Source organism: Oncorhynchus mykiss, chromosome 18 (assembly GCF_057628025.1).
Source record: "Oncorhynchus mykiss isolate SJ-2025 chromosome 18, ASM5762802v1, whole genome shotgun sequence".
NCBI classification, from domain to species: Eukaryota; Metazoa; Chordata; class Actinopteri; order Salmoniformes; family Salmonidae; genus Oncorhynchus; species Oncorhynchus mykiss.
This window is the reverse complement of record NC_143039.1, coordinates 71195531-71223154: the sequence shown is the minus strand read 5'-3', so window position 1 is coordinate 71223154 and position 27624 is coordinate 71195531. Positions and strand designations below refer to the sequence as shown.

The following is a 27624-nucleotide window of genomic DNA, read 5'->3' as shown; positions in this document are numbered from 1 at the left end:
CTCCGCACGCTATGTCCTTAATAATCAGTCTAAGACGACAGCAACGTGCATCATGTTTCCTTCTGTCTGATGAACACGAGACTGGATCGAATTACCAGAGCCCCATTCAATGGGGTAAAAACAAGTAGGAGTCTTACTCCCCCCTTCGGCAATGGGATGGCAGCCTGCATATTAAACTAAATCATTAAGTGATCTATAATTGAACATGTTTGTTTTCTTTAAAGGTGAAATGGAACAGAAAACGGTTGGAGTTGCAAAGCCTGAAAGGTCAGAAGAGATAGAAGGACTAGAAGTTCAGAAGCATTAGACACCTCTGCTTTGACATTCTACATGTGTTGGCCTTGCAGTACAGAGTACAGTGTGTGTACAGAACTATTCAAGGTGCAGTACAGAGTAAAGTGTTTGTACAGAACTATTCAAGGTGCAGTACAGAGTAAAGTGTTTGTACAGAACTATTCAAGGTGCAGTACAGAGTACAGTGTGTGTACAGAACTATTCAAGGTGCAGTACAGAGTAAAGTGTTTGTACAGAACTATTCAAGGTGCAGTACAGAGTACAGTGTGTGTACAGAACTATTCAAGGTGCAGTACAGAGTACAGTGTGTGTACAGAACTATTCAAGGTGCAGTACGGAGTACAGTGTGTGTACAGAACTATTCAAAGTGCAGTACAGAGTACAGTGTGTGTACAGAACTATTCAAGGTGCAGTACAGAGTACAGTGTTTGTACAGAACTATTCAAGGTGCAGTACAGAGTACAGTGTGTGTACAGAACTATTCAAGGTGCAGTACAGAGTACAGTGTTTGTACAGAACTATTCAAGGTGCAGTACAGAGTAAAGTGTTTGTACAGAACTATTCAAGGTGCAGTACAGAGTACAGTGTGTGTACAGAACTATTCAAGGTGCAGTACAGAGTAAAGTGTTTGTAAAGAACTATTCAAGGTGCAGTACAGAGTAAAGTATTTTTACAGAACTATTCAAGGTGCAGTACGGAGTACAGTGTGTGTACAGAACTATTCAAGGTGCAGTACGGAGTACAGTGTTTGTATAGAACTATTCAAGGTGCAGTACAGAGTACAGTGTTTGTACAGAACTATTCAAGGTGCAGTACAGAGTACAGTGTGTGTACAGAACTATTCAAGGTGCAGTACAGAGTACAGTGTGTGTACAGAACTATTCAAGGTGCAGTACAGAGTAAAGTGTTTGTACAGAACTATTCAAGGTGCAGTACAGAGTACAGTGTTTGTACAGAACTATTCAAGGTGCAGTACAGAGTACAGTGTGTGTACAGAACTATTCAAGGTGCAGTACAGAGTAAAGTGTTTGTACAGAACTATTCAAGGTGCAGTACAGAGTAAAGTGTGTGTACAGAACTATTCAAGGTGCAGTACAGAGTAAAGTGTTTGTACAGAACTATTCAAGGTGCAGTACACAGTAAAGTGTGTGTGTACAGAACTATTCAAGGTGCAGTACAGAGTACAGTGTTTGTACAGAACTATTCAAGGTGCAGTACAGAGTACAGTGTGTGTACAGAACTATTCAAGGTGCAGTACAGAGTAAAGTGTTTGTACAGAACTATTCAAGGTGCAGTACAGAGTACAGTGTGTGTACAGAACTATTCAAGGTGCAGTACAGAGTAAAGTATTTGTACAGAACTATTCAATGTGCAGTACGGAGTACAGTGTGTGTACAGAACTATTCAAGGTGCAGTACAGAGTGCAGTGTGTGTACAGTCTATTTAAGGGTGTTTAATATATACTGTACAGCACATTCATGTTCATATTGTCCTCTTGACTTTGGTTGTAGTCCACTCTTTGGTCATTTTAATCTCTCTACCATGTATCAGGCTGACTTCTGGTAATGAATAAGTACTATGTGACGTTTGTTCAGTGGAAAGTTGTGACAGAAATCAAGCGTCAATCACAAATCACGTACGTGTTCAGGAGATTGTTTTGACACACCAGTGAACGACCGTAACCTAGATTCTGTTAGTAAGATGTTCAGCCAGCAATGAATTATCCCAGATCATGGGATACTTCTTTACATCTACAATTTAATCAACAATTATTTCCTGTTGAAAATGGGAGAAGAACTCAAAATGGCCACCATATCTTTAATATAAGGCCATCGGTTCCATCATCGTCGGGCAACTGAATCATTCAGGGTAACATTTTATGTGTCTGAAGGTGAACACCGCCTGATATCTCAAATCACCTTGTCTGCACAGTTTCCTCGAGTTGTGGACTGTAAAAACAAGCCACTTTTTTTTTAATGAACAGGGAAGTTAATACTGGTAGATTTCAAACCTTTTAAAACCATGACTAGAGTGAGACGACGAATACAGCAAAGAGCTGCCGTGTAAGTTCGCGTTTAAGTTGATATTCAGCACTCTCCGCGCTTTTGTTGCACACCTTTACAAGCCATAAAATGTGCGTTCTTCCTATTTCCACATGCTGCAACCAACATTACAGCTGCAATGAGTGAGAATAGCAAATTGTTCGGATAAGCTTGTGTTGTTATTATCAGCAGCTTGTGTCTTATCACTTTCGCTGGTCACAGGAGTAACATGAATTGGTACATAAGGCAGAAATAATGCAGTGGGACTTGAGTTTAGCCATCTGGAAGACTGTCCCCTTTTCTCAGCAGAGGGAGGAAATGCAGAGGGACGGTCAGCAGCCTGTTCTCTATATATATTAGTGGACCAGGGAGCCTGTTCTCTATATATATTAATGGCCCAGGGAGCCTGTTCTCTATATATATTAGTGGACCAGGGAGCCTGTTCTCTATATAAATTAGCGGACCAGGGAGCCTGTTCTCTATATATATTAATGGCCCAGGGAGCCTGTTCTCTATATATATTAATGGCCCAGGAAGCCTGTTCTCTATATATATTAATGGCCCAGGAAGCCTGTTCTCTATATATATTAATGGCCCAGGGAGCCTGTTCTCTATATATATTAATGGCCCAGGGAGCCTGTTCTCTATATATATTAGTGGACCAGGGAGCCTGTTCTCTATATAAATTAGCGGACCAGGGAGCCTCTTCTCTATATATATTAATGGCCCAGGGAGCCTGTTCTCTATATATATTAGTGGACCAGGGAGCCTGTTCTCTCTATATATTAATGGCCCAGGGAGCCTGTTCTCTATATATATATTAGTGGACCAGGGAGCCTGTTCTCTATATATATATTAGTGGACCAGGGAGCCTGTTCTCTATACATATTAAATCAAATCAAATTTTATTTGTCACATACACATGGTTAGCAGATGTTAATGCGAGTGTAGTGAAATGCTTGTGCTTCTAGTTCCGACAATGCAGTCATAACCAACTACTAATCTAACCTAACAATTCCACAACTACTACCTTATACACACAAGTGTAAAGGGATAAAGAATATGTACATTAAGATATATGAATGAGTGATGGTACAGAATGGCATAGGCAAGACGCAGTAGATGGTATCGAGTACAGTATATACATATGAAATGAGTAATGTAGGGTATGTAAACATAAAAGTGGCATAGTTTAAAGTGGCTAGTGATTCATGTATTACATAAAGATGGCAAGATGCAGTAGATGGTATAGAGTACAGTATATACATATGAGATAAGTACTGTAGGCTATGTAAAAAATATATTAAGTGGCATTGTTTAAAGTGGCTAGTGATACAGTTTTTACATCAATTTCCATTATTAATGTGGCTGGAGTTGAGTCAGTATGTTCACAGCAGTGGTGGCTGTTTAACAGTCTGATGGCCTTGAGATAGAAGCTGTTTTTCAGTCTCGGTCCCTGCTTTGATGCACCTGTACTGAACTCCCTTTCTGGATGATAGCGGGGTGAACAGGCAGTGGCTCGGGTGGTTGTTGTCCTTGATGATCTTTATGGCCTTCCTGCAACATCGGGTGGTGTAGGTGACCTGGAGGGCAGGTAGTTTGCCCCCGGTGATGCGTGGTGCAGACCTCACTACCCTCTGGAGAGCCTTACGGTTGTGGGCGGAGTATTTGCTGAACAAGGCGGTGATAAAGCCCGACAGGATGCTCTCGATTGTGCGTCTGTAAATGTTTGTGAGTGCTTTTGGTGACAAGCTGAATTTCTTCAAACTCCTGAGGTTGAAGAGGCGCTGCTGCACCTTCTTCACAATGCGTTCTGTGTGGGTGGACCAATTCAGTTTGTCCGTGATGTGTACGCCGAGGAACTTAAAACTTTCTACCCTCTCCACTACTGTCCTGTCGATGTGGATAGGGGGGTGCGCCCTCTGCTGTTTCCTGAAGTCCACGATCATCTACTTTGTTTTGTTGACGTTGAGTGTGAGGTTATTTTCCTGACACCACACTCCGAGGGCCCTCACCTCCTCCATGTTGCCTTGCGGAGGGAATAGTTACACTGTTTGTATTCGGTCATGTTTCCGGTCACCTTGCCCTGGTTTAAAGCAGTGGTTCGCGCTTTCAGTTTCGTGCGAATGCTGCCATCAATCCATGGTTTCTGGTTTGGGAATGTTTTAATAGTTGTTGTGGGTACGACATCGCCGATGCACTTTCTAATGATCTCGCTCACCGAATCACCGTATTCGTCAATGTTGTTGTTAGACGCAATGCGGAACATATCCCAACCCATGTGTTCGAAGCAGTCTTGAAGCGTGGAATCAGATTGGTCGGACCAGGGAGCCTGTTCTCTATATATATTAGTGGACCAGGGAGCCTGTTATCTATATATATTAATGGCCCAAGGAGCCTGTTCTCTATATATATTAGTGGACCAGGGAGCCTGCTCTATATATATATATATATCAGTGGACCAGAGAGCCTGTTCTCTATATATATTAGTGGACCAGGGAGCTGCTCGCTGAGGGCTAATGTGATGAGAATCTCAGTGGCTGATCTGCAGCCTGCCAAGGCCCTGTCATCGGTACAAATTGATTTTTTTGCAGACATTCTTCAACCCCCAATAGAAATGAGAGGCTATTTTAGTGATTTGAAGCCAACTACCTATTCCCTGGACATTATGAGAGAGGCATTTGCTTTGCATGAATGTTTGAGAGGAGAAAAGCATTATGTAGACTGACAAAACTCCAAATTAGATTTGCTACTGTGTGTGTGTGTGTGTGTGTGTGTGTGTGTGTGTGTGTGTGTGTGTGTAACCGGTGTGAAATGGCTGGCTAGTTAGTGGTGCACGCTAGCAGCATTTCAATCGGTTATATCACTCACTCTGAGACCTTGAAGTAGCTGCTTTTACCGAGCGATAGGTAACGATTCTTCGAAGGGGACTGTTGTTGATGTGTTCAGAGTGCCCTTGGTTCGAGCCCAGGTAGGGGTGAGGAGAGGGACAGAAGTGTCACTGTTACGGGCATGCAGTATGTGTTAGTGTGTGTGTGTGTGCATTAACATTATATTTGCCATATAAATGCACATGTCCTCTTTTGGGAGCACCCTTAATGCTTTACAGAACAATTTAGTGTTTTCGCTTCCGTCTATAAAACTGTAATTAAGGAACAGTACATATTTAGTCATATATACATGTCAGAGCAATGTTAAAATGTTACAGTACAGTTTAATGAATGCACTCACAGCTTGCTGTTTGCTTGTCCATATAATATGTATATATTCTTAATTACATTCCTTTACTTAGATTTGTGTTTATTAGGTATTTGTCGTGAAATTGTTAGATATTACTTGTTAGGGGCGGCAGGGGCGGCAGGGTAGCCTAGTGGTTAGAGCGTTGGACTAGGTTGCAAGTTCAACCCCCCTGAGCTGACAAGGTACAAATCTGTCGTTCTGCCCTTGAACAGGCAGTTAACCCACTGTTCCTAGGCCGTCATTGAAAATAAGAATTTGTTCTTAACTGACTTGTCTAGTTAAATAAAGGTTAAAAAAAAAGATATTGCTGCACTTTCGGAACTAGAAGCACAAGCATTTCACCACATCCGCAATAACATCTGCTAAACATGTGTACAGTACGTGACCAACAAAATGTCATTTGATTTGATTTGAAAAGCTCAAAACAAATGTATTTTAATGAAATACATACAACATTATATTATTGATTTGCCATTTAGTGTGATCGCTATGACAAAACATTTTTATAAATACCAGCATACAAGTCCAATCAGTGCCCATTGACCAATTACAATAAAACAGGTCTATTTAAAACCTCCTGACTAATTATGAATATTTGCCAATGCAACTACAGAAACGGTCAGTAGATATTTCTGTTTAGCAGTGGTCTGATCTACTACTGCAGGTACTCCCAAACTGGGCTACGTACAATGCCGTCGGGGGTACGCCAAATAAAATGTGATTCACATTTGCAATCAGTCCATTTATATTTTCCAACTGGGCTATACTTTTGAGTGAGGTGTTTTTCTCGCCTGAGGAGCCTCATTTCACTGACAAAAAATCAAATTAAACCGCCAAACCGTCAAATAATTAACATCCAATCACATTAACCGTTACTCTCTCGAATTCCACGTATGTAGCCAAACGTAGCTGCTGCTCATGTTGGTATCTGTACTGATGGTGCAAAAGCCATGACAGGGACACATAGTGGAGTGGTAACGCGTGTGCAAGCAGTTGCTCCCGATGCCACTTGGGTACACTGCAGCATCCACCGAGAGGCTCTTCCTGCCAAGGGTATGCCTGACAGCTTGAAAGACGTTTTGGACACTACAGTGAAAATGGTTAACTTTGTTATAGCAAGGCCCCTGAACTCTTGTGTATTTTCTGCACTATACAAGGATATGGGCAGCGACCATGTAACGCTTTTACAACATACAGAAGTTGGTTATCAAGGGGCAAAGTATTGACATGTTTTTTTAAATTGAGAGACGAGCTAAACGTTTTCTTTACTGACCATGATTTTCACTTGTCTGACCGCTTGCATAATGACAAGTTTCATGCCCTGCCTCCAGTCCACTTACCGATATCTGAACAAGAGAGCCTCATTGAAATTGCAACAAGCAGTTCTGTGAAAATTGATTTAATCAGAAGTCACTGTCAGATTTCTGTATTAGGCTGCGCTCAGAGTATCCTGCCTTGGCAAATCACGCTGTTAAGACACTGATGCCCTTTGCAACCACGTACCTATGTGAGAGTGGATTCTCAGCCTCACTAGCATGAAAACTAAATACAGGCACAGACTGTGTGTGGAACATGATTTAAGACTGAGACTCTTTCCAATACAACCCAACATTGCAGAGTTATATGCATCCTTTCAAGCACACCCTTCTCATTAACCTGTGGTGAGTTATTCACTATTTTCAATGAACAAATACAGTTTTATAGGTAAGATGGTTAAATAAAGAGCAAAATCATTGATTATTATTATATTATTGTTGTGCCCTGGTCCTATAAGAGCTCTTTGTCACTTCTCACAAGCCTGGTTGTGACAAAAACTCACACTCATTCTTATGTTTAATAAATGTATAGTGTGTGTGTGTGGCAGGCTTACAATGATGGCAAAAAACAACATTTGAGAGTGCTCTGACCCTGGTGCTAGAAGGGGTACGCAGCTGGAGGTTGAATGTTTGAAGGGGTAAAAAAGCTATTTTGCCAGTAATTGGGCTAATGATCAGAAATGGGCTGCCTGTGGAAACTCATCCATAGTATGCATGTGCTTATTTGGAATCTTCATGGGTGTGTGCTGCCAAGCTCACTTTGGAGGAGTGTGACTTCAATCTGCCAGGCCTGATCTCTCTCTCTCTCTCTAATATAGATTTGAAATCTCACTCTAGGTGGGGGAAAAAAACCATTCAAAATAAATCCCAGTGTTGATTAAGGGAGAACAGAGAAAGCATTTTACTGAAGAGTAAAAAAAAAACTGTAACTATTAAACAATGTGATAAGCTTACCAAGCAGTGTCTCTGCATTACTCTAAACCAGAGATAATTGGGCCTTTATAAATTCAACTTCAATTCATGGACAAGAAAGCATCTTGATAATTATGGAAAACATAGGAAAGTGCAAATTAAAGTCAAATTCTCTCTACCATATGCATTATGCAATCTGGCACTTAATTAATCCAGGCATGGTAGTCACATTTATTTCACTTCAAATCTAGATAAATGTCTTCAGCTCTAAAGAACAGCATGAAGAGTGGATGGTTGGTGGCACACAGTGGATTTGATCTCCATAGTTGGACAGTTGGAAAACATGACAGTGGTGATGACATCCTGTGGTGATGCCAGACATACTAACGGTTCAAATGGATGAATACTCCATTTACTCCATGTCTTGTTGTGCCCCTTGTGTAGGGTCCCTTGTGTAGGGTCCCTTGTGTAGGGTCCATTGTGTTGGGTCCCTTGTGTTGGGTCCCTTGTGTAGGGTCCCTTGTGTAGGGTCCCTTGTGTAGGGTCCCTTGTGTAGGGTCCATTGTGTTGGGTCCCTTGTGTTGGGTCCCTTGTGTTGGGTCCCTTGTGTAGGGTCCATTGTGTAGGGTCCCTTGTGTAGGGTCCCTTGTGTTGGGTCCCTTGTGTAGGGTCCCTTGTGTTTTGTCCCTTGTGTAGGGTCCATTGTGTTGGGTCCCTTGTGTTGTGTCCCTTGTGTTGTGTCCCTTGTGTTAAATAGGCTCTCTATCATTGAGTCAGAAGGAAAGGTATCGGTATCCTCAGCATTGATCCTGGATATAGAGTAGCCTAAACACAATGGTCACACAGCGCTTGTTAATCCCCCCACCCCCACATTATTAACATACACTAACTACTTATGTTTAGGAAGTTGTTATTCCCAAATTGTAATGCAAACAATAACAATTCAATAAAAACACAAACACTGAAATGAATGACTTTAGATATACTGTAACAAAAATCCCCCGCCACTCTAACCTCCTCAAACGCTATTGGAAAACTGGAAAAAAAAAAAAAAATTCTATTACTAGTTTTTTATTGGAGCTTTCAGTCAGTAAAGCTTGGATTTGCTTGGTTTAAGGGAGCTGGAGCCTGCGGCAGAGAGAGTTGGTGAAGCTTGGTGTGAATCCGTGAAATCGTCATGACAGCGCTGCTGTACAGGTGTACCGGGAGCCCCAAAGAGGCAGGCACTTTACTCAGCTCAGCTCTGCTATTCCAATTCTGCTGTGCTGGGGTGACAACATCCTCCAACGGTATTAACGGGCATTACCGTCAACTCTTGTCATCCAGCTAACCATACCTTGCGCCTAGAATCCCATATCCTATAAAGTCAGCCTTTAACATCTTCTGGACAAAAACAGAAACTACTACATACACAACTACCAAATCGATGTTTCTTTTTAGGGAACAGGGGAAGAAAAGTAACATGTGTATCTGGACACCTTCCAGCCAGGCTTTCAGGATGTTTTAGAGGTCGCTGAAACCAAGACAGGAAACTGGACTGATGCAAAGCAGCAATGAATCCTATTAGCAGTGAACAGGGGGCTTCTCCATCCTTAATCACAGTGTTATTAACCAGCCCCTAGAGGTGAACAGGGGGCTTCTCCAGCCTTAATCACAGTGTTATTAACCAGCCACTAGAGGTGAACAGGGGGCTTCTCCATCCTTAATCACAGTGTTATTAACCAGCCCCTAGAGGTGAACAGGGGGCTTCTCCATCCTTAATCACAGTGTTATTAACCAGCCCCTAGAGGTGAACAGGGGGCTTCTCCATCCTTAATCACAGTGTAATTAACCAGCCACTAGAGGTGAACAGGGGGCTTCTCCATCCTTAATCACAGTGTTATTAACCAGCCCCTAGAGGTGAACAGGGGGCTTCTCCATCCTTAATCACAGTGTAATTAACCAGCCACTAGAGGTGAACAGGGGGCTTCTCCATCCTTAATCACAGTGTTATTAACCAGCCCCTAGAGGTGAACAGGGGGTTTCTCCAGCCTTAATCACAGTGTTATTAACCAGCCCCTAGAGGTGAACAGGGGGCTTCTCCATCCTTAATCACAGTGTAATTAACCAGCCACTAGAGGTGAACAGGGGGCTTCTCCATCCTTAATCACAGTGTTATTAACCAGCCACTAGAGGTGAACAGGGGGCTTCTCCATCATTAATCACAGTGTTATTAACCAGCCGCTAGAGGTGAACAGGGGGCTTCTCCATCAATAATCACAGTGTTATTAACCAGCCGCTAGAGGTGAACAGGGGGCTTCTCCATCCTTAATCACAGTGTTATTAACCAGCCACTAGAGGTGAACAGGGGGCTTCTCCATCCTTAATCACAGTGTTATTAACCAGCCACTAGAGGTGAACAGGGGGCTTCTCTATCCTTAATCACAGTGTTATTAACCAGCCACTAGAGGTGAACAGGGGGCTTCTCCATCCTTAATCACAGTGTTATTAACCAGCCGCTAGAGGTGAACAGGGGGCTTCTCCATCATTAATCACAGTGTTATTAACCAGCCGCTAGAGGTGAACAGGGGGCTTCTCCATCCTTAATCACAGTGTTATTAACCAGCCGCTAGAGGTGAACAGGGGGCTTCTCCATCCTTAATCACAGTGTTATTAACCAGCCACTAGAGGTGAACAGGGGGCTTCTCCATCATTAATCACAGTGTTATTAACCAGCCGCTAGAGGTGAACAGGGGGCTTCTCCATCCTTAATCACAGTGTTATTAACCAGCCGCTAGAGGTGAACAGGGGGCTTCTCCATCAATAATCACAGTGTTATTAACCAGCCGCTAGAGGTGAACAGGGGGCTTCTCCATCCTTAATCACAGTGTTATTAACCAGCCACTAGAGGTGAACAGGGGGCTTCTCCATCCTTAATCACAGTGTTATTAACCAGCCACTAGAGGTGAACAGGGGGCTTCTCTATCCTTAATCACAGTGTTATTAACCAGCCACTAGAGGTGAACAGGGGGCTTCTCCATCCTTAATCACAGTGTTATTAACCAGCCGCTAGAGGTGAACAGGGGGCTTCTCCATCCTTAATCACAGTGTTATTAACCAGCCACTAGAGGTGAACAGGGGGCTTCTCCATCCTTAATCACAGTGTTATTAACCAGCCAGTAGAGGTGAACAGGGGGCTTCTCCATCATTAATCACAGTGTTATTAACCAGCCGCTAGAGGTGAACAGGGGGCTTCTCCATCCTTAATCACAGTGTTATTAACCAGCCGCTAGAGGTGAACAGGGGGCTTCTCCATCCTTAATCACAGTGTTATTAACCAGCCACTAGAGGTGAACAGGGGGCTTCTCCATCCTTAATCACAGTGTTATTAACCAGCCACTAGAGGTGAACAGGGGGCTTCTCCATCCTTAATCACAGTGTTATTAACCAGCCACTAGAGGTGAACAGGGGGCTTCTCCATCCTTAATCACAGTGTTATTAACCAGCCACTACAGGTGAACAGGGGTCTTCTCCATCCTTAATCACAGTGTTATTAACCAGCCACTAGAGTTGAACAGGGGGCTTCTCCATCATTAATCACAGTGTTAGTAACCAGCACCAAGCACTGCTTTGCTACAGATGTAGAGGCAGGTTCTGTAAGGCCCAGTAACATTTTGGCTATAAATATGCATTACATAAAACTGGCATCAAAGCTATTCTTCATGGTGCCCTGTGTATCAGAACAGATGTTCAATATATCTGAGTAACCAGGTTTTAACGGTACATTGCAGTTACATGATATATTCACAGCTTTCAGAGATTATATAACAGCTTTGGGAGAGTGGCTAAGTGGGAGAAGAAAAAAATCTGTGAAATGAGCACCATTGGAAATATTTTTTGCCAATTACAGGCTGATTTGAATTAACCAGATTGCAGTCTTTCTGGATCGTACTTTGATTGGTTTCACAACCATGATGTTCACCCTGTCTTCTCTTGTCTTGGTTCAGCTGTTGACTACTTCTGCATTGTTTGTAAAAGTATTTTCGATCAACCTAAAAAAATGATCAACTGTTTACAAGTAAATGGTTTTCTCAATGTAATTTTTTTTGTACATTTGTTGAAAACAAATATAGGATTCAAAGTCAAATGTTATATTTGATTAATCTATATTTCTATTTTCAACCTTTTTCTTTCTTTGGTTAAACCTAATAAAAAACATAACTACTAACTGCTAACTAATATATATATATATATATTCATACTGTATATATATAGAGCCCATTTTTTCATGTAGATTTCAAGTAGATTTTTCACTTTGGAATTACCTGTCCACAGGTAAGTAATAAAATACATTTCCTGGTAATCCAAATATTAAGTTAGTTCCATAACAAACACTTTCTTCACATAAGATTTTCATGTTAACTTGTTACAATTGTAACCAAATTGTATTTTTAACATTTTTTTTAACTAGGCAAGTCAGTTAAGAACTAATTCTTATTTTCAATGACGGCCTAGGAACAGTGGGTTAACTGCCTGTTCAGGGGCAGAACAACAGATTTGTACCTTGTCAGCTCAGGGGTTTGAACTTGCAACCTTCCAGTTACTAGTCCAACACTCTTGACTCCAACTCTTCTGATTGGTTGCCACCGAGTGCTTTGCAATGCGAATGCACATTAGGTGTTGAAAGCAATTTACAAGCTTTCATACAATTAAAAAAAAAAATATTGATCTGTCAAATTTGTTATTTGATTTGAGCCAATTCAATAGAATAGGTTCAAAACGTAATTTTTAATCATATCAGTGAGAAAAAGCACTTCAGATGAACGACAGTGCCATCCCACTTTTTACAGCACAGGATGCAAATCCCTAGCATCAACTCTGACCATTTCAGCTGTTTCTTTCAAAGGCTGTGGTTAGATAAAATAAGTTTACTGTCTAAAAACAGCTCTCTCTCAATCAGACGGAATTTCTTGATGTGTATTAAAACTGTAATAATTTGACGCGAGCCCGAAAGACAAGCTTAGATGCTGCTAGTGGGTCTTTCATTTTGATGGCTCCATTTAGGCTTTTTTCAAGGAGCTGAAAGCAGCTGACATTTGGACTTAAATAGTCACATGACTTCTTTCGCTCTCTCCCCTGTCTCTTAGCTCTGAGGCCCTGACAGCCCAGGGACCACCTGCTTAACAATATAAATCCCATAGCTGTTAGCGGGCCAGTTTAAATGGGAGCTGACATCCACACTACTCCAGCCATACAGTACATGCTGAGCACCACGCAGGCAGCAACCCAACACAGCTGAAGAAGCATGTATTAAGGCTGGGTTGGCTGAATCTGTCTCGAGTATTGATGTGCTACTGAATAATTGTCATAGGGTAAGAATTATGGGTAATGCAGGCTTCTAGTTGATGACTTATATTCATCAAGAGGAAAATATATGCATTTCATACAATCTAAATGTGACCGCTTAGGTGATCAAATGTCTTCCATTGTCATTGGGTCATTGCTCAGAAACAGTAATGGAACCCTGAAATGTGCAGTAGAAACGGTATCATACCTCTAGAGGCCCACATACAGTGCCTTGCGAAAGTATTCGGCCCCCTTGAACTTTGCGACCTTTTGCCACATTTCAGGATTCAAACATAAAGATATAAAACTGTATTTTTTGTGAAGAATCAACAACAAGTGGGACACAATCATGAAGTGGAACAACATTTATTGGATATTTCAAACTTTTTTAACAAATCAAAAACTGAAAAATTGGGCGTGCAAAATTATTCAGCCCCTTTACTTTCAGTGCAGCAAACTCTCTCCAGAAGTTCAGTGAGGATCTCTGAATGATCCAATGTTGACCTAAATGACTAATGATGATAAATACAATCCACCTGTGTGTAATCAAGTCTCCGTATAAATGCACCTGCACTGTGATAGTCTCAGAGGTCCGTTAAAAGCGCAGAGAGCATCATGAAGAACAAGGAATACACCAGGCAGGTCCGAGATACTGTTGTGAATAAGTTTAAAGCCGGATTTGGATACAAAAAGATTTCCCAAGCTTTAAACATCCCAAGGAGCACTGTGCAAGCGATAATATTGAAATGCAAGGAGTATCAGACCACTGCAAATCTACCAAGACCTGGCCGTCCCTCTAAACTTTCAGCTCATACAAGGAGAAGACTGATCAGAGATGCAGCCAAGAGGCCCATGATCACTCTGGATGAACTGCAGAGATCTACAGCTGAGGTGGGAGACTCTGTCCATAGGACAACAATCAGTCGTATATTGCACAAATCTGGCCTTTATGGAAGAGTGGCAAGAAGAAAGCCATTTCTTAAAGATATCCATAAAAAGTGTTGTTGAAAGTTTGCCACAAGCCACCTGGGAGACACACCAAACATGTGGAAGAAGGTGCTCTGGTCAGATGAAACCAAAATTGAACTTTTTGGCAACAATGCAAAACGTTATGTTTGGCGTAAAAGCAACACAGCTGAACACACCATCCCCACTGTCAAACATGGTGGTGGCAGCATCATGGTTTGGGCCTGCTTTTCTTCAGCAGGGACAGGGAAGATGGTTAAAATTGATGGGAAGATGGATGGAGCCAAATACAGGACCATTCTGGAAGAAAACCTGATGGAGTCTGCAAAAGACCTGAGACTGGGACGAAGATTTGTCTTCCAACAAGACAATGATCCAAAACATAAAGCAAAATCTACAATGGAATGGTTCAAAAATAAACATATCCAGGTGTTAGAATGGCCAAGTCAAAGTCCAGACCTGAATAAAATCTTGAATCTGTGGAAAGAACTGAAAACTGCTGTTCACAAATGCTCTCCATCCAACCTCACTGAGCTCGAGCTGTTTTGCAAGGAGGAATGGGAAAACATTTCAGTCTCTCGATGTGCAAAACTGATAGAGACATACCCCAGGCGACTTACAGCTGTAATCGCAGCAAAAGGTGGCGCTACAAAGTATTAACTTAAGGGGGCTGAATAATTTTGCAAGCCATATTTTTCAGTTTTTGATTTGTTAAAAAAGTTTGAAATATCCAATAAATGTCGTTCCACTTCATGATTGTGTCCCACTTGTTGTTGATTCTTCACAAAAAAATACAGTTTTATATCTTTATGTTTGAAGCCTGAAATGTGGCAAAAGGTCGCAAAGTTCAAGGGGGCCGAATACTTTCGCAAGGCACTGTATTTCCATAGAGCAGAAACAATACCTGATGTGACATGCTCTAGAGAAAATAGGATTTGGGATGTGTTAGGATTTTTGGTCTGATTAAAGTATTTTTTTGGCTAGTGCCTTCCCCTTGATTCCCAATTCCCCACACACACACACACACACACACACACACACACACACACACACACACACATATATATATATATACACACACACACACACACACACACACACACACACACACACATATATACACACACACACACACACACACACACACACACACACACACACACACACACACACACACATGCGCACATGCGCGCACACACACGAATGCACACACACACACACACACACACACACACACACACTTTCATGTTCTAATACCGCCTGGGTTCTAACATTTCCTCTGCATAGCTAATACACTACATTGTTGTGTCTAATGTCTCTGGTCTTCCCTCTGGACACATTAAGTCATTTCTCCATATGGACCTAGTACTCTATCGAACCCAGCAGCTTTGTAAGTAGCTTTCTTAGAACGGGGAATGGCACTCGGCGCATGCTATTACAATAAGATAGAATTAGCAAAACAGGTCTGTTGTGAATATGGGTGATGCAGTACTACCTCTTCCGAACTACATGTAGCTGATATTCACTAACTCACTGAGCTCTACAGTATGTTTTAAGACAATACGGTGTCGAGAGATACAAGGTGTCCTAAATCATATTACTTTCTAGTGGTCGTGTTGTTTTCTTAACTAAATAGATGTTTCTATTGTATTACTTATCTAGTGGTTGGGCTGAAAATCACAGGCCAAAGGATACTGGACTATGAACAGTAAATAAGAATAGGTTCCAGTCAGTACTTTTCACCCATAGTAATATAGAGCCCTTGGACTGGACAGGCATTTGGGCGTGTTGGCAGGCATTCACCTCCACCAGCCTCAACACAAAGGCTGTTTCTCAAATATTCCCTGTTTATTTTATTGAACCTTTATTTAACTAGGCAAGTCAGTTATAAACCAATTCTTATTTACATTGACGGCCTACCCTGGCGATGCTGGGTCAATTGTGCGCCGCCCTATTGGACTCCCAATCACAGTCGGTTGTGATTCAACCCAGGATTGAACCAGGATCTGTAATGAAGCCTGTAGCACTGAGATGCAGTGCCTTAGACCGCTGCACCACTCGGGAGACTATGTAGTGCTCTACTTTTGACCAGAGCCCTGTGAGGTGGTGGTAGTGGTCTCTGGGTGTGCTGGTCTAGGAGAGAGGCAGGAGGAGTCTGCAGTAGAGGAGCGGCTGTGGGTGTTGAGGTGGTTGCCCTTGTCAAGCCATGCCCGGGGGCTAGAGAGGGCCAAGTAGATAGCAGCTGAGTTAGACTTCTCTGCCCTCCCTACAGACACTGGAAGGAGGCGGCAATGGATGCAGGAAAAGGTGAGAAATGGATGAGAGGGGGACAACAGACAGATATATACATAGAGAGAGACACACACACATGGACAGGGTACAGTACTGTACTACAACAAGCAAGCTTGACATCCCCAACCCAAACATACAAATTGTATAGGGAATAGAGTGTAATTTGGGAAGCAGGTAAAGAACAAACACCCCACCCTTGAGAGAAAAGAATCGGTCATCATCACTCACGCTCTTGTAAGGAGGTGATCGTGATCGTTAGATCACTATCTCAGTTCCATTAACTTAGATTAAATCATGATATCAATAATGACTTTGATGTATCAGGTGCCTTTGAAAGATCTCCAGGAGATTTAACCGTGTTTTGGGGTCAGAGGGGACAGGGGACATAACTCAGCCCTTTATTCAACGGCGACATGACTATAACATTGACCTGGGTGATGAATGTCAGACATTTAGGACAGAGTATTCAGCACACACCAGCAAAGAGAGACCAGACAGGGATATGTTGAGCCAATTATTCAGAGAAGGGATTGGGAATGGGTGTTTATTTATTTTTTATTTAACCTTTATTTAACTAGGCAAGGCAGTTTAAGAACAAATTCTTATTTACAATGACGGCCTACCCCGGCCAAATCCAGACAATGCTGGGTCAATTGTGCGCCGCCCTATGTGAGCACGCCAGGGTGGGACTTTGGCCAGGATTCTGGCGTTAACACTCCCACTCTCCCTTGCTGATTTATACAGTGGTTCTTCCTTTAAACGTTTTGAGCTGCGACCGTTTGTGGTAGATGGTGGCAGACTGTGACAGATTGTGGTAGATGGTGGCATATTGTGGTAGATGGTGGCAGATTGTGGTAGATGGTGGTAAATTGGTTCATTCTGGCAACAATGGCTGACACTTTAATAACGTGCCACAACATTCTGCCGCACCCCGCAATCTGCGCTGCAGTACGCCGCAACTTTTAAAGGAAGAACCACAGTACTCTACAGGTCATTGTAGCAAAGTAAGAAAGACATCCAATATGCTTCCTCGTACGAGAGAGGTCACCTTCCGGTTCCCTTCAGTTACAAAGATGATTTTATAGTATACCCTGGTGTTGTAGATGATCTGGTTTACTCTAAAGCTCTTGGGCCAAAGAAAGACATCCATCTGTTCTACTTCCTCATAACATAAGGCAGCTTCCAATCCGAAGCATGCATTACCTCCAGATTACAACGCAAATAATTTACAGTGTTTATAGTGTTGTAGATTATCTGGTATACCAATCATTTAGTCATAGTGTTGCATCTTGATGGCTGGCAGTGAAGCCAGAAGCATTGAATGAAGATATATGATGTAATGAGTTCTGCATGATTGGTTAAACCAGTGGGCTGTCAGTGTTTTATATTAATGTTAGCTTTAGTGTTATTGTGTTTCCATCAGGAGTGTGACACTAAAAACTTGTGGCGAGCAGAATCAATAACCTCTGCATCATGAAGCCTGTTGATCTGGGAGACGGTGTTAAAGTCCGCAGTCAGACATTGTTATGTAAATGCTAGTGTAAAAGTACCCAGGGCCTTGCCTTGGTCCTAAGTTAGAGCAGGGCCCGGTAGATTGAAACAGAGAAGTCTAAGGCTTTTGGGTAAAAACACTGGGTTAAATACTCATTGGAAATTCAGATTTTGTGTAATGGATCTACTGTTTCAACTGTGCTCTGATTCTTTTTATTTTGATTGTCGTTGTCACTGGTTAATGTTGCTCTTGCTGCTACATGTTGCTACTGAGAGTTATAAATGGTTAATGTTGCTACTGACAGTTATAAATGGTTAGTGTTGCTGCTACATGTTGCTACTGAGAGTTCTAAATGGTTAGTGTTGCTGCTACATGTTGCTACTGAGGGTTCTAAATGGTTAATGTTGCTAATGACAGTTCTAAATGGTTAGTGTTGCTGCTACATGTTGCTACTGAGGGTTCTAAATGGTTAGTGTTGCTGCTACATGTTGCTACTGGGAGTTCTAAATGGTTAGTGTTGCTGCTACATGTTGCTACTGAGGGTTCTAAATGGTTAATGTTGCTGCTACATGTTGCTACTGACAGTTCTAAATGGTTAGTGTTGCTGCTACATGTTGCTACTGAGAGTTATAAATGGTTAGTGTTGCTGCTACATGTTGCTTCTGAGGGTTCTAAATGGTTAGTTTTGATGTTACATGTTGCTACTGAGAGTTCTAAATGGCTAGTGTTGCTGCTACATGTTGCTACTGAGGGTTCTAAATGGTTAGTGTTGCTGATACATGTTGCTACTGGGAGTTCTAAATGGTTAGTGTTGCTGCTACATGTTGCTACAGAGGGTTCTAAATGGTTAATGTTGTTGCTGCTACATGTTGCTACTGAGGGTTCTAAATGGTTAATGTTGTTGCTGCTGAGAGTTCTAAATGGTTAGTGTTGCTGCTACATGTTGCTACTGAGGGTTCTAAATGGTTAGTGTTGCTGCTACATGTTGCTACTGAGAGTTCTAAATGGTTAGTGTTGCTGCTACATGTTGCTACTGAGGGTTCTAAATGGTTAGTGTTGCTGCTACATGTTGCTACTGAGAGTTCTAAATGGTTAGTGTTGCTGCTACATGTTGCTACTGAGAGTTCTAAATGGTTATTGTTTCTGCTGCTACATGTTGCTACTGAGAGTTTGAAATGGTTAATGTTGCAGCTGCTGCATGTTTCTACTCACAGTTATAAATGATGTTCTGCTTCCAGTGGACCTTCTTTATTAAATAGTAATGAGTTCCACAAGGAACAGAAACAGGAAATGTGTTTTAGTTTGCAGAATTGTTGTCTTTGGAGGACTGGGTGCGGAGAATAGAGAAAGAGACAATGGAGCCGGATATTTGTTGGGTCTTTTAATGGACATTTTGTCAAGTCTTTGTTTGATATGTGAACTCATAATAATTCATATCTATCTGAAGAAACCCTCTACCCTCTCCTGTACCCCCTCCTGGGATTGAAGCCTGTTCAGCTTGTTGATCTATTTATAAGTAAGACCTTAAGTGAAAGACAGTGAGGCATTACATTTAGGGCAGTTAATATTAGATACAAAGAGACTGGTCTGACAGAACTTTGATCATGGTCCTGGAACAAATCCTCACACCCAACATTTCTCCCTCTTTCTCTCTCTCTCTCTCTCTCTCTCTCTCTCTCTCTCTCTCTCTGTCTCATCATCAGATTACTGTTAATTTGTGTGCTTCTGGGTCTATGGTTAACATATTTCCGCTGTCCGTTATCTTCCTCTTCCTCTCGCTAGCCTCAGAAGCTGTCGAATATCCTTCCTGCCTCGCTAACCTCAGACACTGTAGAATATCCTTCCTGCCTCGCTAACCTCAGACACTGTAGAATATCCTTCCTGCCTCGCTAACCTCAGACACTGTAGAATATCCTTCCTGCCTTGCTAGCCTCAAACACTGTAGAATATCCTTCCTGCCTCTCTAGCCTCAAACACTGTAGAATATCCTTCCTGCCTCGCTAGCCTCAAACACTGTAGAATATCCTTCCTGCCTCGCTAACCTCAAACACTGTAGAATATCCTTCCTGCCTCGCTAGCCTCAGACACTGTAGAATATCCTTCCTGCCTTGCTAGCCTCAAACACTGTAGAATATCCTTCCTGCCTCGCTAGCCTCAGACACTGTAGAATATCCTTCCTGCCTCGCTAGCCTCAGACACTGTAGAATATCCTTCCTGCCTCTCTAGCCTCAGACACTGTAGAATATCCTTCCTGCCTCGCTAGCCTCAGACACTGTAGAATATCCTTCCTGCCTCTCTAGCCTCAGACACTGTAGAATATCCTTCCTGCCTCGCTAACCTCAAACACTGTAGAATATCCTTCCTGCCTCGCTAACCTCAAACACTGTAGAATATCCTTCCTGCCTCGCTAGCCTCAGACACTGTAGAATATCCTTCCTGCCTCGCTAGCCTCAGACACTGTAGAATATCCTTCCTGCCTCTCTAGTCTCAAACACTGTAGAATATCCTTCCTGCATATCCTTCCTGCCTCGCTAGCCTCATAAAACCGTAGAATATCATTCCTTCCTCGCTAGCCTCAGACACTGTAGAATGTCCTTCCTGCCTCACTATCCTCAAACACTGTAGAATATCCTACCTGCCTCGCAAGCCTCAAACACTGTAGAATATTCTACCTGAATATCCTTCCTGCCTCGCTAACCTCAAAAACTATAGAATATCCTTCCTGCCTCGCTAGCTTCAAGCACTGTAGAATATTCTACCTGCATATCCTTCCAGCCTCGCTAGCATCAGACACTGTAGAATATCCTACCTGCATATCCTTCCTGCTACTGGCTGTATCCATGGTGATAGCTACAAGCCAGGGCCTGTCCAAAGCCTGGGTAGTGATGACAGGTTTTATCACAGAGCATCATGAAACAGTGTTAGGATTCAAATGGCAGGCAGGCAGCTATATAGCATATAGCATATATAAACACATACAGCCTTAGAGCTGACATCCCTGTGGATGGGAATACATGTGTACTCCCAATTAATCTGTCAGTAGTAGTTGTATTTGTGGTGCCCTATTTTTGTTTAAAATATATATACCTAGATGGATTTGACAATATTCCCTTGTCGTTCCAATCTGCTATCAAGGACCATATCCAACAATTTCGTAATTTCAGCGTTCGTGAAGGGAGTGTTCAGAACAATGCTGATGTACCCTGGAGGGCTCATTTAGAAACTAAATGGTTCCAGATGTTCAGGAAAATGTCCCAAAATTGTACCCTCATTTGAGGCTTTATGCCAGAAGGGTAATTTAAGCAAAGACAAACAACTTGGCTTAAAGTGCATTCTGTGTCCCTGTCCATATTGTTAAAAACAACTCTAAAGACTAACCAGGCTGGTTGTTTGTCTCGAAAGTGTAACCAGGCTGATTTTCTGTCTCTAAAGACTAACCACGCTGGTTGTTTGTCTCTAAAAATGAACTAGGCTGGTTGTTTGCCTCTAAAGACTAACCAGGCCGATTGTTTGTCTCTAAAGACTAACCAGGCCGATTTTCTGTCTCTAAAGACTAACCACGCTGGTTGTTTGTCTCTAAAAATGAACTAGGCTGGTTGTTTGCCTCTAAAGGCTAACCAGGCTGGTTGTTTGTCTCTAAAGACTAACCAGGCCGGTTGTGTGTCTCTATAGACTAACCAGGGCGGTTGTTTGTCTCTAACGACTAACCATGTAAGGACCGACACTGGAGAAGAGAAGTAGGTACGGGGAGTTTAAAATTAAATGTGGAACAGGACAGCGTCAGATCCGGATATACAAAGACACATTAATGCACAAACATTAATGCAGAAGCGGGGAATGGAGCTGGGGAACAGACAGATATAGGGGAGGTAATAAAACAGGTAATTGAGTCCAGGTGAGTCCAATGAATCGCTGATGCGTGTGACGAGGGAAGGCAGGTGTGCGTAATGATGGTGGCAAGACTGCGTGAAGCAGGAAAGCCTGGCGCCCTCGAGCACCAGGGGGGAAGAGCGGGAGTAGGTGTGACAGTATTCCCCCTCCCCTCCCCCCTCTAGAGGCTTGACGAGCCGGTTTGGGCATAAGAATCTGACGTTCCGGCTGAGGCCTGACGTGGGATGGGCGGCTTCTTACCCAAACGGGGCAAGGAAACCTCTTTCGCCAGCTAGGGCATAGAAGCCCGACGATCCAGCTAAGGCAACCCCGGATCCATCGGCTGCAGCCCCCAGACCCGACGTCACCACCAACCGAAACGTCAGCACTCCCCGATGCTTCATTTGATGGCTTCAGCATTCTGTAATGCAGGTGTGCGTAATGATGGTGGCAGGAGTGCATAAAGCAGGGTAGCCTGGCACCCCTGAGCGCCTGGAGGGAAGAGTGCGAGCATGTGTGACAAACCAGGACGGTTGTTTGTCTCTATCATCCACAATCCCCTCCACTTTGATAGATTGTTTTATTTTATTTTTATTTCACCTCTATTTAAGCAGGTAGGCTAGTTGAGAACAAGTTCTCATTTACAACTGTGACCTGGCCAAGATAAAGCAAAGCAGTGTGACACAAACAACAACACAGTTACACATAGAATAAACAAACATGCAGTCAATATCACAATAGAGAAAAAGTCTATGCAAATGAGGTAAGATAGGGGAGGTAAGGCAATAAATAGGCCATAGTGGTATAATAATTACAATTTAGCACTTGAGTGGTGGATGTGCAGAAGATGAATGTGCAAGTAGAGATTTTTTTATTTTTTATTTTTTATTTTACCTTTATTTAACCAGGTAGGCAAGTTGAGAACAAGTTCTCATTTACAATTGCGACCTGGCCAAGATAAAGCAAAGCAGTTTGACAGATACAACAACACAGAGTTACACATGGAGTAAAACAAACATACAGTCAATAATAAAGTATAAACAAGTCTATATACAATGTGAGCAAATGAGGTGAGAATGGAGGTAAAGGCAAAAAAAGGCCTTGGTGGCAAGGTAAATACAATATAGCAAGTAAAACACTGGAATGGTAGTTTTGCAATGGAAGAATGTGCAAAGTAGAAATAAAAATAATGGGGTGCAAAGGAGCAAAATAAATAAATAAATTAAATACAGTTGGGAAAGAGGTAGTTGATAGGGCTAAATTATAGGTGGGCTATGTACAGGTGCAGTAATCTGTGAGCTGCGGAGATAACGGGGTGGAAATACAATACGGTGTCAGGAGAAAAGATAAGAAATAAATAACAGTATGGGGATGAGGTAGTTGGATGGGCTATTTACAGATGGGCTATGTACAGGTGCAGTGATTTGTGAACTGCTCTTACAGCTGGTGCTTAAAGTTAGTGAGGAAGATATGGGTCTCCATCTTCAGTGATTTTTGCAATTCGTTCTAGTCATTGGCAGCAGAGAACTGGAAGGAAAGGCGGTCAAACGAGGAATTGGCTTTGGGGACGACCAGTGAGATATACCAGCTGGAGCACGTGCTACGGGTGGGTGCTGCTATTGTGACCAGTGAGCTTAGATAAGGCTGGGCTTTACCTAGCAAAGATGTATAGATGACCTGGAGCCAGTGGGTTTGGCGACGAGTATGAAAAGAGGGCCAGCCAATAAGAGGTCACAGTGGTGGGTAGTATATGGGGCTTTGGTGACAAAATTGATGACACTGTGATAGACTGCATCCAATTTGCTGAGTAGAGTGTTGGAGGCTATTTTGTAAATGACATCGCCGAAGTCAAGGATCAGCAGGAGAGTCAGTTTTACGAGGGTATGTTTGGCAGCATGCGTGAAGGATGCTTTGTTGTGAAATAGGAAGCCGATTCTAGATTTAATTTTGGATTTGGATATGCTTAACGTGAGTATGGAAGGAGAGTTTACAGTCTAACCAGAAACCTAGGTATTTGTAGTTGTCCACATATTCTAGGTCAGAACCGTCCAGAGTAGTGATGCTGGACGGACGGGCAGGTGTGGGCAGCGATCGTTTGAAGAGCATGCATTTAGTTTTACTTGCATTTAAGAGCAGTTGGATACCATGGAAGGAGAGTTGTATGACGTTGAAGCTCGTTTGGAAGTTAGTTAACACAGTGTCCAAAGAAAGGCCAGAAGTATACAGAATGGTGTCGTCTGCGTAGAGGTGGATCAGAGAATCACCCACAGCAAGAGCGACATCATTGATGTACACAGAGAAAAGAGTCGGCCTGAGAATTGAATCCTGTGGCACCCCGATAGAGACTGCCAGAGGTCCGGACAACAGGCCCTCCGATTTGACACGCTGAACTCTATATGAGAAGTGGTGAACCAGGTGAGGCATTATTTTGAGAAACCAAGGCTGTTGAGTCTGCCGATAAGAATGTGGTGATTGGCAGAGTCGAAAGCCTTGGCCAGGTCGATGAATACAGCTGCACAGTATTGTCTCTTATCGATTGCGGTTATGATATCGTTTAGAACCTTGAGCGTGGTTGAGGTGCACCCATGACCACCTCGGAAACCAGATTGCATAGTGGAGAAGGTACGGTGGGATTCAAAATGGTCGGTGATCTGTTTGTTAACTTGGCTTTCGGAGACCTTAGAAAGGCAGGGTAGGATAGATATAGGTCTGTAGCAGTTTGGGTCTAGAGTGTCTCCCCCTTGGAAGAGGGGGATGACCGCGGCAGCTTTCCAATATTTGGGGATCTCAGTCGATATGAAAGAGAGGTTGAACAGGCTAGTAACAGGGGCTGCAAGAATTTTAGCTGATAATTTTAGGAAGAGAGGGTCCAGATTGTCTAGCCCTGCTGATTTGTAGGGGTCCATATTTTGCAGCTCTTTCAGAACATCAGCAATCTGGATTTGGGTGAAGGAGAAATGGGTAGGCTTGGGCAAGTTGCTGTGGGGGGTGCAGGGCTCTTGGGTAGGCGTGGCCAGGTTGAAAGCATGGCCAGCTGCAGAAAAATGATTATTGAAATTCTCAATTATTGTGGATTTATCGGTGGTGACAGTGTTTCCTACCCTGTGGGCCTGTGCAGTGGGCAACTGGGAGGAGGTACTCTTATTCTCCATGGACTTAACAGTGTCCCAGAACTTTTTGGAGTTTGTGCTGCAGGATGCAAATTTCTGTTTGAAAAAGCTAGCCTTTGCTTTCCTAACTGCCTGTGTATATTTGTTCCTAACTTCCCTGAAAAGGTACATATCGCGGCGGCTATTTGATGCCAATACCATACACCACAGGATGTTTTTGTACTGGTCAAGAGCAGTCAGGTCTGGAGTGAACCACAGGCTATAACTGTTCCTGGTTCTACATTTTTTGAATGGGGCATGCTTATTTAAGATTGTGAGGAAAGCACTTTTAAAGAATAACTAGGTGTCTTCAACTGACGGAATGAGGTCCATATCCTTCCAGGATACCCGGGCCAGGTCGATTGGAAAGGCCTGCTCGCTGAAGTGTTTTAGGGAGCGTTTGATAGTGATGAGGTGTGGTCGTTTGACTGCAGACACATTACGGACGCAAGCAATGAGGCAGTGATCGCTGAGATCCTGGTTGAAGTCAGCAGATGTGTATTTGGAGGGCAGGTTGGTTAGGATGATATATATCTATGAGGGTACCTGTGTTTATGGATTTGGGGTTGTACCTGGTAGGTTCCTTGATAATTTGTGTGAGATTGAGGGCATCAAGCTTAGATTGTAGGATGGCCGGGGTGTTAAGCATGTCCCAGTTTAGGTCACCTAACAGCAGGAGCTCTGAAGATAGATGAGGGGCAATCAATTCACATATGATGTCCAGGGCACAGCTGGGGGCAGAAGGTGGTCTATAGCAAGCGGCAACAGTGAAATACTTGTTTCTGGAAAGGTGGATTTTTAAAATTAGAAGCTGTTTGGGCACATTGTTTGGGCACAGACCTGGATAGTAAGACAGAATTCTACAGGCTATCTCTGCAGTAGATTGCAACTCCGCCCCCTTTGGAAGTTCTATCTTGTTGGAAAATGTTAGAGTTAGGGATGGATATTTCAGGGTTTTTGGTGGATTCAGACACAGCTAGGACATCAGGGTTGACGGAGTGTTAAAGCAGTGAATAAAACAAACTTAGGGAGGAGCCTTCTAATGTTAACATGCATGTAACCAAGGCTTTTACTGTTATAGAAGTCAACAAATTAGATGTTCTGGGGAATGGGAGTGTAGCTAGGCACTGCAGGGCCTGGATTAACCTCTACATCGCCAGAGGAGCAGAGGAGGAGTAGGATAAGGGTACGGCTAAGGGCTATAATAACTGGTTGTCTGGTATGTTCGAAACTGAGAGTGAAAAGAGCAGGTTTCTGGGCGCGGTAGAACAGATTCAATGCATTATGTACAGACAAAGGTATGGTAGGATGTGAATACAGTTGAAATAAACCTAGGCATTGAATGACGATGAGAGCGGTATTGTCTCTAGAGATACCAGGTGAGGTCACCGCATGTGTGGGAGGTGGGACAGGAGAAGTAGTACTTAACGGAACTATCTTAACATACAAACAGTGCATTCGGACAATATTCAGACCCCTTGACTTTTCCCACATTTTGTTACGTTACAGTCTTATTATAAAATTGATTAAATAAATACAAATTCTCATCAATTTACACACAGTACCCCATAATTGCAAAGCAAACATTTTTTTGGTTGAAAAAGTTTATCAAATAAACAATGGGAATATAACATTTCCATAAGTATTCAAAGCCTTTACTCAGTACTTTGTTGAAGCACTGTTTGGCAGCGATTACCACCTTGAGTCTTCTTGGGTATGACGCTACAAGCTTGTCACACCTGTATTTGGGGAGTTTCTCACATTCTTCTCTGCAGGTCCTGCCATGCTATTTCAGGTTGGATGGGGAGTGTCGCTATTTTCAGGTCTCTTCAGAAATGTTTGATCGTTTTCAAGTCCGGGATCTGGCTTGGCCACTCAAGGACATTCAGAGACTTGTCCCGAAGCCACTCCTGTGTTCTCATGGTTGTGTGCTTCGGGTAGTTGTCCTGTTGGAAGGTGAACCTTCACGCCCAGTCTGAGGTTCTGATTGCTCTGGAGCAGGTTTTCATCAAAGATATCTCTGTACTTTGCTCCATTCATTGTTTCCTCGATCCTGTCTTGATCCAGTCCTTACCTCTGAAAAACATCCCCACAGCATGATGCTGCCATGACCATGCTTCACTGTAGTGTTGGTGCCAGGTTTCCTCCAGATGTGGTGCTTGGTATTCAGGCCAAATAGTTCAATCTTGGTTTCATCAGACCAGAGAATCTTGTTTCTCAGAGTCCTTTAGGTGCCTTTTGGCAAACTCCAAGCGGGATGTCGTGTGTCTTTTACTGAGAAGTGGCTTCCGTCTTGCCACTCTACCAATAAGGCCTGACAGGTGGAGTGCTGCGGAGATGGTTTTCTTTCTAGAAGGTTCTACCATCTCCACAGAGGAACTCTGTAAGAGTGACAATCGGGTTCTTGGTCACTTCCCTGACCAAGGCCCTTCTCTCCCGATTGCTAAGTTTGGCCGGGCGGCCAGCTCTAGGAAGAGTCTTGGTGGTTCAATGCTGCAGAAATGTTTTGATACTTTACCGTTCCCCAGATCTGTGCCTCGACACAATCCTGTCTCAGAGCTTTACAGACAATTCCTTCTACCTCAAGGCTTTGTTTTTGCCTTGACATGCACTATCAACTGTGGGACCTTATATAGACAGTGTGCCCTTCCAAATCATGTCCTATCAATTGAATTTTACCACAGGTGGACTCCAATTAAGTTGTAGACACATCTCAAGGCTGATCA

The 27624-nt window shown here is 42.9% G+C and overlaps 1 protein-coding gene across 2 annotated transcripts in view; it reads left to right on the top strand.

The window, feature by feature from the left end:
* The window catches only part of csmd1a (CUB and Sushi multiple domains 1a), a 349431-nt gene that overhangs the window by 222455 nt on the left and 99352 nt on the right, over positions 1-27624 (top strand). The window lies entirely within an intron of this gene.